Here is a 14234-nt window from a genome sequence, read left to right on the forward strand (position 1 = left end):
TTCTAAGCGAGGGCACATGAGGTGCCGCCACATGCAGGCACCGTCCCCTACCTCCTCCCTCCTACTCCTGCTACTACAGCAGATGGCCATTGTTATCATGTGCTGCAAATGTCACAATTGATAGAGAAGTCGCTCCCTCGTGGGATTCATTTCTCGCTCACGTCTACAGCTGCTGCTCGGGGATGAGGGTTATCTCGGCGTTATCCCGCCGTTTGAGCCTATACGGCGCTAACCAATCCTCCCTCCCCCATCTGATCTCCCTCACTCTCAGTGCCTAACTCTCTCTCTCTCTCTCTCTCTATTTCTCTCATTTTCTCTCTCTCTGTCAGTCCTCCTTTCGACTTTAAGTCCTCCTCCTGAGTGGCAGCGTCCCTGTGGCTTGGTGGCGGCCGCTGCCTTCCTCTGTCACATTCTGGCTGCTACCTCCGTCTCCCTCCATCCTCTCTCTTTCTCTCTCTCTCTCTCCCTCCCTCCCTCTCCTTCTCGCTCGCTCTCTCTGTCTTCCTCACCTACTCGCTGTCCTTCAATCCCTCGCTTCCTTGTTTTCCACTCCAACGCCGATCTCAGGGAACTGAATGCCGGAGCCAATTTTTTTCTGTTTGCCGTCGCCACAAAGAAACGGATTACATCTTGAGTTGCATCCTCTCTGCACGCAGGCAAGTGGCAGCTCCTCGTTCTCTCCGTCTCTATGCTCGCCATCCGCCATCCGTATGCCCGAGTGTGTGATGTGTGTGTTTGTGGTGGATGCTGTGTATATAGGCTAAGGGAATCAGAGAAGGTGGGGTGGGGGGGGGGGGATCATGTGAGGGGGAAGAAGGGGGGCAGGCACACTCGGAGCAGGCACGGCCAACCCAGGGGGACAGATGGCCAGTAGCCCTGGTGCATTTTCCTGGTCGCTTTTCAAATTCACCCTGCAGGCTTTGTACGAGGCCCACAAGTACACAGAGCGTCTTTTCAGGAAGCAAGACATGGTTCTTCCACTCAAAGAGGAGGTGGGGGGGGGAGTTATGTGTGAAGAACGGACGTGATGTAGGAGGAGAGGGGGGGGGGGGCGTCGAGGCAGGTTTTTGAAAGGTTAGGAATTGGAGAGGAGTGGAAAGCGAAGACGAGCTAGCTGAGAGGGAATCGAGTGTGTTTGTGTGTGTGTGTGTGTGTGTGTGGAAAGGGGGGGGGGGGGTTGTCAGCAGATCCAAATGCATGGAGGTCAGGTCCAGATGCTGCCCAAACAAAAGGGCTTCTCTGGGGGGGAACGGCAGGGGGAAGCGTGGCACTCGCCATTGTGTGTGTCGCTGCATTGCAGGGTGCTGCCGGGGAGCCTCATGCTAATGACGGCCATTCATTCTTACAACGCTTGAGTGGCCCCAGCTTCTCTTTGCCTGCCTTTCACACACGCAGCCTTGATATTCTCTAAATTTACGTACATACGTCACCACACATAAAAGATGAAAAAAAAAAAAACAACTCCTGTTTTGGTGATGACGCGTGGACGGGTGTCGTCCGTGTGTTTATGTGGAATGGGCACAAGTGTTTGGAATGCTAAATTGACAGCATTTTCCTCACTCAATGGAAAACAAATCTCGCACGCGTAGATGACGAAGAGTGCTGCGTAGAAATTGTAATGTGGGAATGGCACACCGCCACTGGATGATGTGGTCCAGCATCGGCGTCCTATGGCGCATTCCTCAGAACTTCACATTCATGTGTTCTCCGAGCTGTTCTTTATGTTCACTGGACACTTCATTAGGGACACCCGCACAATCCAACGCAAGAAGTAACCAAAGTCATCAGAGAGGTTTTTATTTGACTTTTTTTTTTTTTTTTTTTTGCAGTGTGCTTGTACTCGGCAGTGTACAACTGCACTGCATCATTTTCAAGCTTAGACTAATATTAGAAAGATAATCTACTGTATCTAATGAGGTAAGTACAATATCACTCGCCGCTCTCATTGCAGTGTACTTCTGACCTTTTGTAAATGTCAATCCGAGTCATGAAAATTGGAATAATTCCCGATGTGCAATCAATCTTATGCAGCGTTGTTCTTGGAAAAGCGGAATTGTTCGGGATTTCACGAGACAATCAGGGGCATTCGACGGGTTTATGAAGATTTGGATTGCAATTATCGTTGTTGTTCTTCAAATTGAACTTTAGATTTCCTGTCAAGTCTGTTTTGTGAAAAAAAATAAAATAAAAATCATGTGAGATTGTTTTTTTTCCCACTGAACACTGGCTGGTCGGTCAGGTCAGTTTGGAGTGAGCCGTCTCTGATGGATGAGCCGCTATCTTTTGCCACGATAAATCCGATCAACGTTGAACACAAAGTTACGAGTCTTGTCCTGGACAAGAGAAGAAAAAAAAAAAACACTTGACTGAATTCAACGTGTGTTCGAAGAGGATTTGAGAAAAACAACCTTTGTTGCGTACGTGACTTGGAGTTCTTCTGGCGATAGTTAGTCTTCATGTTTGTATTTGTTTGTCCTCGCCAAACCTTGCGTTTAATTCCAAATGGATGAGCAAATCTTTTCATCACGGGCTTTTTCATTTGTTATTATTTCAGTAATGAAACGATGATGACCTTTGTTTATTGAAACACGGTTGTCATAATTGCAGACTAGAGTAGGGAGTGACCGTTTTTTATTGATTTATTTTTATTGTGTCTTGATGCAGTGAAGCATTTTACTATCGAGTCAGTCACATTTCGGAAAGCAGAAAACAATCCCATGTATTCATTCAAGCAACATACGTCACGCTTGTAAATGAAAGCAAATGTATGATATTCCCCAACATTGAAGGCAACCTTCAAGTTAAGATCGTTAAAGCTAGTAGTTACACGTACGTCGATTCATTCATTCTCTGAAGCGCTTCTCGTCACAAGGGTTGCTGGCCGGCGTGCTGGAGCCTATCCCAGCTGTCTTCAGGTGAAAGGCGGGGGACACCCTGAACGGGTTGCCAGCCAATTGCAGGGAACACAGAGACAAACAACCATCTGCGCTCACACTCACACCTTGGGGCAATTTAGAGCGTCCAATCAACCTGCCATGCATGTTTTTGGAATGTGGGAGGAAACCGGAATACCCGGAGAAAACCCACACAGGCACAGGGAGAACATGCAAACTCCACACAGTTGTTTGGAAGTGGTATTTTATATTTGGAAGTGTATGCAATACCTTGGGGATGAAAAAAAATGATCGGAGCATCCTTGATTTTGCTGTATTATTGGATATCACTCGATTGTGCAAATAAACCACCAAGACTCGTGTCCATCGTATCGACTCTGATAAAATACAGATGCAATCTCATAGTTGTGTTTACTTGGTTGAGGCGACTGCAGGCAACCCCATTATTGTAATTCAAAATGAATGACATCACGTAACAACCACATCCAGTATCTGTTCTGCTTACTGGATGTACTTAATTTGAGGTCTTCTTAGGTTGACTGACTTGGGACGCAGCACACCAGAGAGCTGCCATTTTCTCCCCTCCGGGCATCTCTTGGGTTTTGCGGTTCCGTTGCCAAGCCGGCAGTCCACCTCCTTGCATGTGCAGACAGACGTGCCCTGCTATAAGATTTCTCTCGGTCTACCACTAAGATTTTAATCTGCCACCGTCCTCATCAAGCTTGTGCTCAAGGCCGGGTCAAAGCAACGGATGCAAATTCAACACGGAATTCAATGCAAGGCCATCGTCATGACTCAAATGTTTGTCTTTTTCCCCCGACTGGCATGATGATAATCGGCTAATTTCAATCTGCACTATGTCACCGCATGTGCATCCCCCCCAACCCCCCCGTCGCCCCCTCCCATGCAGAAGAGCGAATCCTTAACATAATCCTTGTCCTGCTGCCCTCCAAGCTCTTCCTTAGCCCGCCTCTCACCCCTCAAGAGGTTTTCTCACACGAAGCAGGCTGTTTATCAGGACAGCCCATGTGTTAGGTAATGTCAAGAGTCTATATTTATGACTAAGATAGCAGGCGAAGGGGCAGGGAAGAAGAGGAGCAGGAAAGAGAGTGGCTGTGGGCGGGAATACGCGGGAGAGGGAGTGTGAGGCTGCAGCCATTGGCGGTCGACTGGAACTGGAGTGTGAATAGCTCGCATTGGCTAAGCCTCTAAAGCTGGGCTGGACCTCTAATTTGCTCTGCTTGTGGAACGCTGAAGAAAAAACGGCAGCTGTCTCAATGAGCTGGGATCTGTAGTACTTGCCCACAGTCAAGCAAGCGCATGAGCGATGGATGGGGCACGGCGAGAGTGAGTCAACGTGGATTTATTCTCTTGATTATATCGGTGGAATATCGTGCAGAGCGGAGATCAGCGGAAGCGGCCGCGTTGAGGTAATTCGGTGACATTTACTCGGTTTCTGACGGGACTGAGAGAGAGAGAGAGTCAGGTGCCATTTCTGTCCGCAGGTGTTGTGAGATTGTGGTCCATAAATTGTTGACTGTAATTGAGTGAGATGGTGGCTCCGTCTGCACGTTTATGACTGACATGCTTTTTATTTAGGGTCGAAACCAAAAAACACTGATCTGTTGACATCGAACTGCTTCCATAGCTCCCTTTTCTCACTCTTGATTTGCTCTCATTCCCCTTTTCTTTTTAAAAAAAAAAAAATAAATCTCCTACCATTGAAGCTGAACTTTCATACGTTTCGTTGAAAGGAAAGAAAAGATTTCCAGTTCAGACTGTTGGTGCTAACCCGCTATTCAATTTCTGGCCCCCCTCACTCATTCCTCTCCCCCATATAGAAAGGGGAGAGCAGAGAGAGTTGGGGAGGGATTGGTGGGGGGACAGCAGGAGAATAGCGGCCGGGACTCAGCTGTGAGGAGTGTTGTGGCGCGAGCTGAAAGAATGGCCTGTTGTGTTTGAGCAGCAGCAGTATTGTGTGTCGAGCCTTTCTCTCTCCCCATCCTCCTGTTCAACTATAATAGGCAACTCCATCATCCTTTTATTCCAATAATCCCTCACGCTTCTTAAAAGCAAAGCAACTGTTTCATTTGAGGTTTTTTTTTTTTCTGTGTCAATTCATTTTTTGCCCGATCAAAAGTACGAATTTATAGGAAGGACACAATTATGGAAAATAAGTTTGTGGTACCTCTATGATACTTCAAAGGGAAATTAACAAGAATATGTTCGATGCTGTCCCACTAGTAAAAACATGGCACTCTGATTAATAATGCGTTTGCAGAATGTGAATTAAGCAATAAAATCCGGGGCGGCCATTTTGTCACTTCTGTTGACTGAAAATGCCATCAAAGTTGCTCAGGGCTCAGCTAACAACCAATCATGGCTCACCTTCAGAAAACAGGTGAGTCATGATTGGTCATTTCATGAGCACAGAGTAACTGTGATGTCATTTTCAGTCGACAAAAGTGACAAAATGGCCGCTCCCTGAGTTGGATTTTCCTGTTTAATTCAAATTCCAGAAACGCAATATTAATCAGCCATGTTTAGACTAATGAAGATTTTTTGGGGGGTTGACTTCTTCCTTAAATCAATAAATATTAACGCATTTACGGCTTAAGATGTCAAAGATCCATTTATTTATTTTTTTAACTCGGTTGGTAGTGAATGACTTAAATGTTCGTTGTTGACGCTCCATGATTTTGATTGACATTTCACACTGGACTGGACCAATGTGGTCAGTGATTTGGGTGGGCGAGGTGTGCCAGAAAAGTTCCAGGTCTGATGTCACAACCTATCAAGCTTTCACCTTCCGTGTGGGCCCGATGATCAAGCAGCTTGTCAACAGTTTTAGTGATACCTGTCATGGAACTTTCCTGACACACCTCGCCCACCCAAATCACTGACCACTCCGAAACAGCCTCAAAGTGACTTTTGATTGCTATTGAAGGTGCGAATATTTTGTAAATTTCGTGACAGAAACTCACTGAAATCAAGTGTGTCTGTATCCATTTACCCTTAAAATATTCACTGCTACTGGGGACCTGCAATCCTTTTGATTTGAGGTTGGATTGAATTAGGGCTCCGCAATATATAAAAAATATATATTTATCAGTATTACAAACATGCAAAACGCAAAGTCATTTTCGAATAAAATTGTATGCTCTTATCTTTACTTGACCAGTCGTTTGCAAACCAAAAACAAAACGAAAATGAGCATCACCACCCAATAGTTGGACATTATCGAAGGGAATTACAATTAATTAGCAAAGAACACACACAATGAGCTTGCTTTTTTTTCCGCATGAAAAAAAAATTTGACAATGAAAATGTAATTTCTTTAGGTACGTGTTAAATTTTGCAGTAATATCAATAATTGCCATAATCAACAGCCCTATCGCGTTTTAAGCCCTTCCTCTGGCTCAGCCAGCCGTATACGTCATTTCTCCTCTCGTCAACTCTTAGCCGCTGTTTTCAAAACACACACTTCACCACCACACCAAGTGTGCATGTGTTTTTCCTGGAAACAACGAACGACTGCCACCCTGTTTGAGTTCAACATGTACTGCGAGAGGATTTTGTTCAGTTCACACATTGTGTTTGATGCCTTACCCCTGGACGTAATACATCCTTGCTCGTTCGGAGAATGCATTCGCTGGACTTGTCAAACTAATCGCGTCCTTGTAGTTTACATTGCCTCCTTTGGGCTTATTTCACTCTCGGGTCAGTTCGGAAGTTCTTGTGCATGGTCGCTCCCGCCTCGTTCACTAGTGCAGACAGCAGATGTTTGGCTGCACGTGGGTGTGTGCGTGTCTACAAGTGTTAGACAATGAGTGGAAGCTCCCCACACCATAAACAACAAGAAGGCGATTGAAGGTATCAGATGTCAGCAGAGTGCTGCAAGCCGCACCACCCATTCTTCTTACTCCAGGGGTCGGTTTTCCACCTGACTTTGTGGACGTGTGGGAGTGTGGCGGGAGGATGTGTGCATGTCACTTCATTGTTTCGGAAGAAATAGTCATAGAGTGGGCAGCACGGTGGAGAGGTGCAATGTTCGATTCCGGCTCCGGCCTTCCTGTCTGGAGTTTGTATCTTCTCTCTGGGTTTCCTCCGGGTACTCCAGTTTCCTCCCACATTCCAAAAACATGCATGTTAGGTTGATTGGAAACTCTAAATCAGGCGTGGGCAAACTACGGCTTGGGGGCCACATGCGGCCCGTTAAACGTTTTAATCCGGCCCATCGAACTTGAAAGAAATTAAATGAATAAACCTTATTAATGTTTTATTTTCTAAATTTTCAGACATATTGTTATAATGCTTTTGTTCACTTTAATTTCAAATGAAATGTGTTTTTTTTTCTCAGATGATATGAGGTTACCAAAACACTCCATCCATCTGCTCCTGGTTCGACCCCTCTGTCAATTTTTAGAACCCATCATGGCCCGCCAATCAAAACGTTTGCCCACCCCTGCTCTAAATTGTCCCTAGATGTGAGTATGAGCCCGGATGGTTGTTCGAATAGCTGGCAACCAGGCCAGGATGTACCCCGCCGACCGCCCAAAGGCAGCTGGGATAAGCTCCAGCAACCCCTTGACCCTCATGAGGAGAAGCGGTTCAGATAATGGATGGATTTATAGTCATACAGTGTCTGACACTCCTCCGATGAGGTCACATGGGTGTGGACATTTTCAAGTATTCAATAATCATAAGCAGTCACAATATTCACTTTCATGGCCTATGTCTCGATGTCGTCACAATGTTGTCATGGTGTCCGCTGGGGGCAACTACCGAGTAAATGCCACTAATTTTATTTAGAAAAAAAGCTTGTTGTGTTTTTGGTTGCCTAAACTGTAAAAGCAAAAACAAATAATTGAAATTCGCAGATGGCTGTGTTTGAATGCATTTTGGCGAAAGGATTGGACTAAGAGTGTCATGTTTGCAGTTATATCAGGTAATATTTAACGTGAAGTGTCCTAACTCACAAAATTCCGCCTAGAAAATGATATCAACTCCATTTAGTTGTGGCTGGAATTGTTTTAAGTCAATCCTTATTTTTATATCCTGCATGCGCTAATGCTAACTGCTTGCTAGCTTAATGTATGTAAACGTATGTATCAGTTGTGACTTCAGTTCATGTTGGGTCCAAACAGTCGTTTTCTCTATTATGTAGGTGTAAATGTCCGTTTATTTTTGCATCCAGCTAAGCCGCGCCCCATAAATGACATTGCATTGTTTACGAGTGCTCCGTGGTCATGGTACCAAAATTAAAATTTCATGTACCGAGATCATTGCAAAAACCTCAAGAAACAAAACAAAACAGTGAAAGTGATGGACCAATAATGGTTGACAAAATAGATTCCAATTCTTTTTATTTTTTTAGTTCTGCATGAGTCTGGAAGGCGCATGAGTTTGTCGTCACATCTCTGCACTATACCACACATTATTTTGGAACAAAACAGAGCAGACCGATTCCTGAAATTTTACTGGTTAAAAATGACATCCGTTGAAATGAAATATTTCAGGCGCACAAATATATCATAACATTTGCCTTATTTGCATTTGCAATCTACATTATTGGCAGGTTAAATTTGGACCCTTTAGCCTTCCACTCTCAGAGGCACATAACAATTTCAGATGCAGGCCAGTAAAATCTGAAATATTTAGTCGGCCTCCATGAAATGCAAGTTAAGACAAAATAGACATTATGATATTGGCATTTTAAAAACATAAACTCGAATTTTTTTCCCATTTTGCCTCTGCTACAAATGTTCATTTATGGCAGCAGTGTTTGTTTTGATTATTTTGATGTCATCCGATAGGAAGAATCAGAAGGGAGCCTATTCATAGCTGCCAAAACACTCCAATTGAGTTGTGCATTGTAAATGATTAAATAGCCAGATGGTCTTTACTCGGATGCCAGATACATTTGCCTCTAAATATGTCACTGGTGCCGTTTGAAGAATTTACATTGATAAGCTTTGTTTTGGGTGGTAAGTAAATGATGGGAAAATGCAAAAAAATAATCAGTGGTCGGCATTTGCGACCGGAGCTTTTGGTGGGGATCGAGCCAGTTTAATACATCTCTTAATACCGCCACAATAATCGAAACCATCAATGATACAGTTTACAAGAAAGCAATATAACACTGCGCAACTGTGCTATGAAAATCATCTGGAGCAGTTCAGGATCAATGTTTAATAGCGTGACAAAAATAATAAATCACATGATTATGTCATGCTCACGAGAGATGCTGCTTAATTATAGATTTATGTGTGCAGATTGTTGCAAATGTGTTTTGCTTGCTCTGACCAACCAATTGGAGGATGGGGAAAAAAATGCTGATGTAATCGATGGGGGTACAAATTTTTAAGAAACTGTCTTATTATGAATATGGATGATGTGACATTGACATGGCAACATAGAGAGGCTGAAATCACAAGATTATTCCAAAAGTACTCAAACAATTTGCACTTTTTTTTTATGACGACACAAGCCAAGGAGGGGCTCATTAAATTTGTGTACGCTCAACGTTTGGGTTGCACTCCGTTGATTGTACCCTCATTGTAAATTACATAGAGAACAATTTAAGTGACATTGGATTACTTTGCAAATCAATGTAATATTTAACAAGGGATTGGTTGATTTCTTTTCTTTTTAAATTCATTTTGTTGTGAATAATGTATGAATTTTGGCCGCCCTTTCAGTCTGACATCTGTCCTTCCCTACATGTCCATGTGCTTTGTCTTGTGTCTGTGGTGTTGTGTATGCAACACAGAAGAATCACTTTTCCCACAGTCAGCTGTGATAGGCACAATGGGTTCTAAAATTTGACAGAGGGGCCCGGACAGGAGCAGATGGATGGAGTGTTTTGGTAACCTCACCTCATCGGAGAAAAAAAAAAAAAACATTTAATTTTAAATGAAAGTGAAAAACCACAGTATTTAGAAAATAAAATATTAACAAGGTTTATTCATTTAACTTTTCTCAAGTGCTGCAGGCCGGATTAAAACATTTAACGGGCCGCATCTGGCCCCCGAGCCGTAATTTGTTGTTTAAAGAGTAAATAGAAAATATTTTAAGTCTAGTGGTGGCAAAAGTATTGACGCTCCATACTTAAATTGGAGGTCCAGATACTTAAAATAACTCTTATGAAAGACAGAAATGCTGGTAGATGGTGGTTTTATTTATTTATTTTTAAATGATGATGTTAACATTGTCGGCACGGTGGACGACTGGTTAGCACGTCCGCCTCACAGTACAGAGGTGCAGGGTTTGACTCCGGCTCCGGCATTCCTGTGTGGAGTTTACATGTTCTCCCTGTACCTGCGTGGGTTTTCTCTGGGTATTCTGGTTTCCTCCCACATTCCAAAAAAATGCATGGTAGGTTGATTGGACACTCAAAATTGCTGATGACTTGTAAATTAGGCTAAGCGCCATTTGCATAGACTATTTATAAAAAAAATCTGAGAAAAATATTATTTATATCATAATTTGGAACGTGGTGTATTAATCCATTCATTTGCATGTTACTTGAATTCCTATCTGTTTCGCAATAAGCAAAATGTTTCAATGTTCCTGAAGGCCACGTGGTGACAATGTTGATGACGTGACCGTTCGGAGCGCCGGCTTGCCTGATCCTTTTAGCAGCTTTCACATCAATACGCATCTCCCTCCCGCGTGCACGCAGACCTGCTTACCTGCGTCCGGCGCACGGCACGCCGCTCAATCAGTAACACAATGTGCAGACTAGATAAGAGAGGAGACGTTAGAGAAGCCAGCGTGCCGCGGCCGCAAGCACAAGGTGCTCTTTGTGTTTGCTTTGTGTCGGTGCGCCGGTTGTTTGCCAGACAGCGAGAGGTGAGAGTGAGAGAAAGTGCAGACTGTTTGTTTTCGGGAATTCACATGCCCATTAGGTGATTGTATTCTTGTGTTGTGGTTGTTGTCATTGGGTGTGTGTGTGTGTCACGTGCCTCCACCACCATCGACCTTATCGTTCTCCTCTCCCTGTTGTTCCACCTTTTGGCAGATGCCCTCTTTTTTTCACAGCACTCGTTCTTGTTCTCCGGAGCTGCTAATTGATGCTGTTGTTCAGAGACAAAATGATAACAAGCAGTTGGGTTTGTTTACAAGCCTCAAAAACAGATAATAGTGGTGATTGGCGAGCGACCCTGATATAGTACAAAATAGCAGTAATTCTTTCAAATGTGGCTCTGCCTCCATTGGTTCAAAACACAAACCTCTTTAGAAAGCGCACGAATGCAGTCCCTAATGTTGTGTCAAGATGTGTCACTCGATGCTGTGAATTATTCCCGTCTGAAATGTCTCAACAGTTTTCGGAGGCAGAGAATAATCCTGTCAATACCGTACTTTCCGGACTATAAGACGCTAATTTTTTCCTACATTTTGAAGCATGCGGCTAATACAATGGTGCGGCTTTTCTGTGGATTTTTCTTTCACCACTAGGGGCGCTCTTTAGTTCAGAAAATGCGCTAAATAAATATCTTTTTTTGGGAGGGGGGGTCTGTTCTGTTTTAATTAGCAAAGTTGTTGCCGTGTTAAAAGGCACTGTTTTAACAATCTGTTTTTGTACCTTTTATGTGCATTCACAGTACAAAATTGTTCTGTACATGCAGTGAACAACTCATTTCAACATAGAAAACTGAAAAGCTTATAGCCTGGTGCGGCTTCTATACAATTTAAAAAAAAAAACAAATTGGGATGAGTTGCTGCGGCTTATACGCGGGTACACCTTATAGTCCGAGAATATATGTAATATATTCTATCTGCACTCCAATCTGCTGTTGGATTGCACACTCAAGCACAAAGACAGCAGTCCTTCCTCAAGATGTGTTGCACGCATTCACCACCGATCTTTTATAAAATCATTTGCTAACTCCAGAAGGAAAGACAGCCCAGTGAATATTTTTTCTCTGTGTTATTATCGACCAGCAGGTGCAAAAATGTGATCTCTTTAATAACGCTGGGTCTCGATTCAAATTTCCAAAAATCGATTCAAATCGATACACGAGGGTCCGATTCGATTTGATTTTTGATTTCCGATTCACTTTATGTGGTCATTAATGTGAAACCTAGATCCGAGAGGAAGGGAGACTTTACATCACATCTCCACCAAACTGCCTGGCATGCATACACAATAGAATTCCACACTCTTGCGTCATCGTACGCACACGTATTTTCTCTGTTAACGCATGTCGTCCACAAAATGAACTGTGTGGAAATTTTGTTAATTGTGCGCAATGAAGCCTTTATGTCATCAGTTTCTTTTTGACTTTCCTGCTACTATTTCTTCCAGTCACTTGCTACGTTACATCGTCTTTCTGTTACCTCAAACTGGAAAACGCGATGCATTTTTCATGACAATGTTCATGGTGGTCAGTTGCGCAATCCTTGAGATATTCTTCCTGTTTGAAGCAGTGGAAAGACACTGCAGGTTGGTCGCTTCATAAAGCTTGCATGTCTTCTCCGGCATGTTGGACTTGCATTTTTTATTTGTAATTACTGTTAAGGAGGCATTGCTCCAATTGTGAAGCCACATTCATGTAGTAGTCTGTGTTCTCAAGTCTTGTCAGGCCTGCCTTATTTTTCATGATGTTCATCCTCTGGAAGAAGCCGATAAAGGATAACGACATTACAGCATATCGTCAAGTTATTATTTGTCAACACCTGCGACCATTTTGCGATTAATGGCTTTTTCATTCAAATGTAAAACGTATAATTCTTCACATTTGTTTCTTTTTACTTCGGTTTGTTTTTGCTTGTATTATACGAGCGTAGCGCAAGGTTATACGTGTGTATTTTGGCTGCGGATGGTATGATAAACAAAGCCTTCTCGACCAGGTTTTTTTTTTTTTTTTTTGCTTGTCATGCTGTGGACGTCATGATTTTGATTAGGAATGTTGCTTACTAAAGACAGATTGTTTTACATTTCAATTGTATATTTTTCTTTAAATATGCAATCAGGAGTCTGCCTCCTTGGGAAAATGGCAGAAAATCACAGAAATTGCAGAGCCAGTGGCCAAACAATGACAAAGAGGTAGCCTTACCTACCAACGGCTACCACGTAGCTCCGCCCCCTGACATAGAGAATGCCGCAACTGTATTGTGTGCAAATGAAATCAGGAATTACTGAATCGCTTCAATGGATCAACATGATTTAAGAGTCATTTATGATTCAGCTGTAACCATGTTTTCTCCCTGCAACACATAAAATCTTACACACAGCCAATGTTTATGCCCACTATTACATCATGCAGCATTACTCGTTGCCAAATCTGTTTGCTGAACTTAATTATTAATAAATCGGTGAAATATTTTTCTCCCCAGCAAACGTACATCAATCTTCTCAGTTACAGCAGCTTTGTTCCAAGCAGTATTTCTTTTGGGGGGGTGAGCCAGCCATTTTTTGTGGTTCATACTCATATTTTCTTCCCAATATTTATTTTTCCTTCAATGCTTTTATAATGGCCGTGAATCCCACAAACAGCAGTGGTTCACCGCAAATGGCTACATATTACAAAACTGAAAAGACATCACATTGCAAGTACAAGTTAGACAGTAGTTGCTTACTAATTATGTGCTGATGTAACACAGGAGGTTTGCAGTTGTCAATATTCTACAACATAAGCACACCAAAATTATTCATCTCATTCAAGCCCTCCACTATGGGGAATAGCCTGAAATAACAGCTCCACTCCCGCCTCGGCAAACGGCTTCATTAGAGCTCGTCGAGCCTCTGAAGCATCTCCCACTATGGGACCACCCAGTCCTACCAGTCAAACTCCCAGACAACTTCACTTTCATCTGCCGCCACTGAGATGAATGCAAAGCGGATAGATGAGCCTTGATGTTTTTTTTAAGTTTCACGTGAGGGATTTGTTTTGTGGCTCTCTGTCTTGTCTGCTAAATGGCTTCAATTTAACGTTGGCTTTTCAGGTAGAACAGCCAATCAGGGAATAAACGTGCTGTGTGTAAAAGCATCTCATTATCAGGAGTTTCTGCACATCGGTGAGGCTAAAATCTGGGTCTTGTCAAACAAGCTTTTTTTTTTTTTTTTTTTGCTATTCTCACATCGAACACATTAAATTTTGTGAATCATTTAACATTTATTTATTTACTTACATACTTTTTATTTATTTATGTTTAAAAAATGTTAAAAGCAATCTCCCCAGTGAACTCTTAAATTCTGACAGTCCTAGAATGAACACAAATGGTGAAGCAGCACTTGTAGACAGATAATGCTCCAATACCCACAGGCTTATGTTCTTCATCCTCTGTGAACGGCAACTGAAATTATTGCGCCTTACTCAAGAGTTTTGACCGGCT

The 14234-nt window shown here is 42.9% G+C and overlaps 1 protein-coding gene across 15 annotated transcripts in view; it reads left to right on the forward strand.

Annotated features, from left to right (window-relative positions):
* Window positions 1-14234, forward strand: part of LOC148339495 (membrane-associated guanylate kinase, WW and PDZ domain-containing protein 1-like) — a 76152-nt gene that overhangs the window by 24529 nt on the left and 37389 nt on the right. The window contains exon 1 of one of the 15 annotated variants that reach the window (XM_088290667.1): window positions 342-656. The exons of 13 other annotated variants lie outside the window; for them this stretch is intronic. The gene's annotated coding sequence lies outside the window, so the exon portion shown is untranslated. Of the gene's footprint in view, window positions 1-341; window positions 657-3913; window positions 4325-14234 lie in introns of those variants that run through there. One more of the 15 variants, XM_088290666.1, reaches the window with a different exon arrangement.

This window comes from Idiotropiscis lumnitzeri, chromosome 3 (assembly GCF_059441095.1).
Source record: "Idiotropiscis lumnitzeri isolate Australia: NSW breed Sydney's pygmy pipehorse chromosome 3, RoL_Ilum_1.0, whole genome shotgun sequence".
Taxonomy (NCBI): Eukaryota; Metazoa; Chordata; class Actinopteri; order Syngnathiformes; family Syngnathidae; genus Idiotropiscis; species Idiotropiscis lumnitzeri.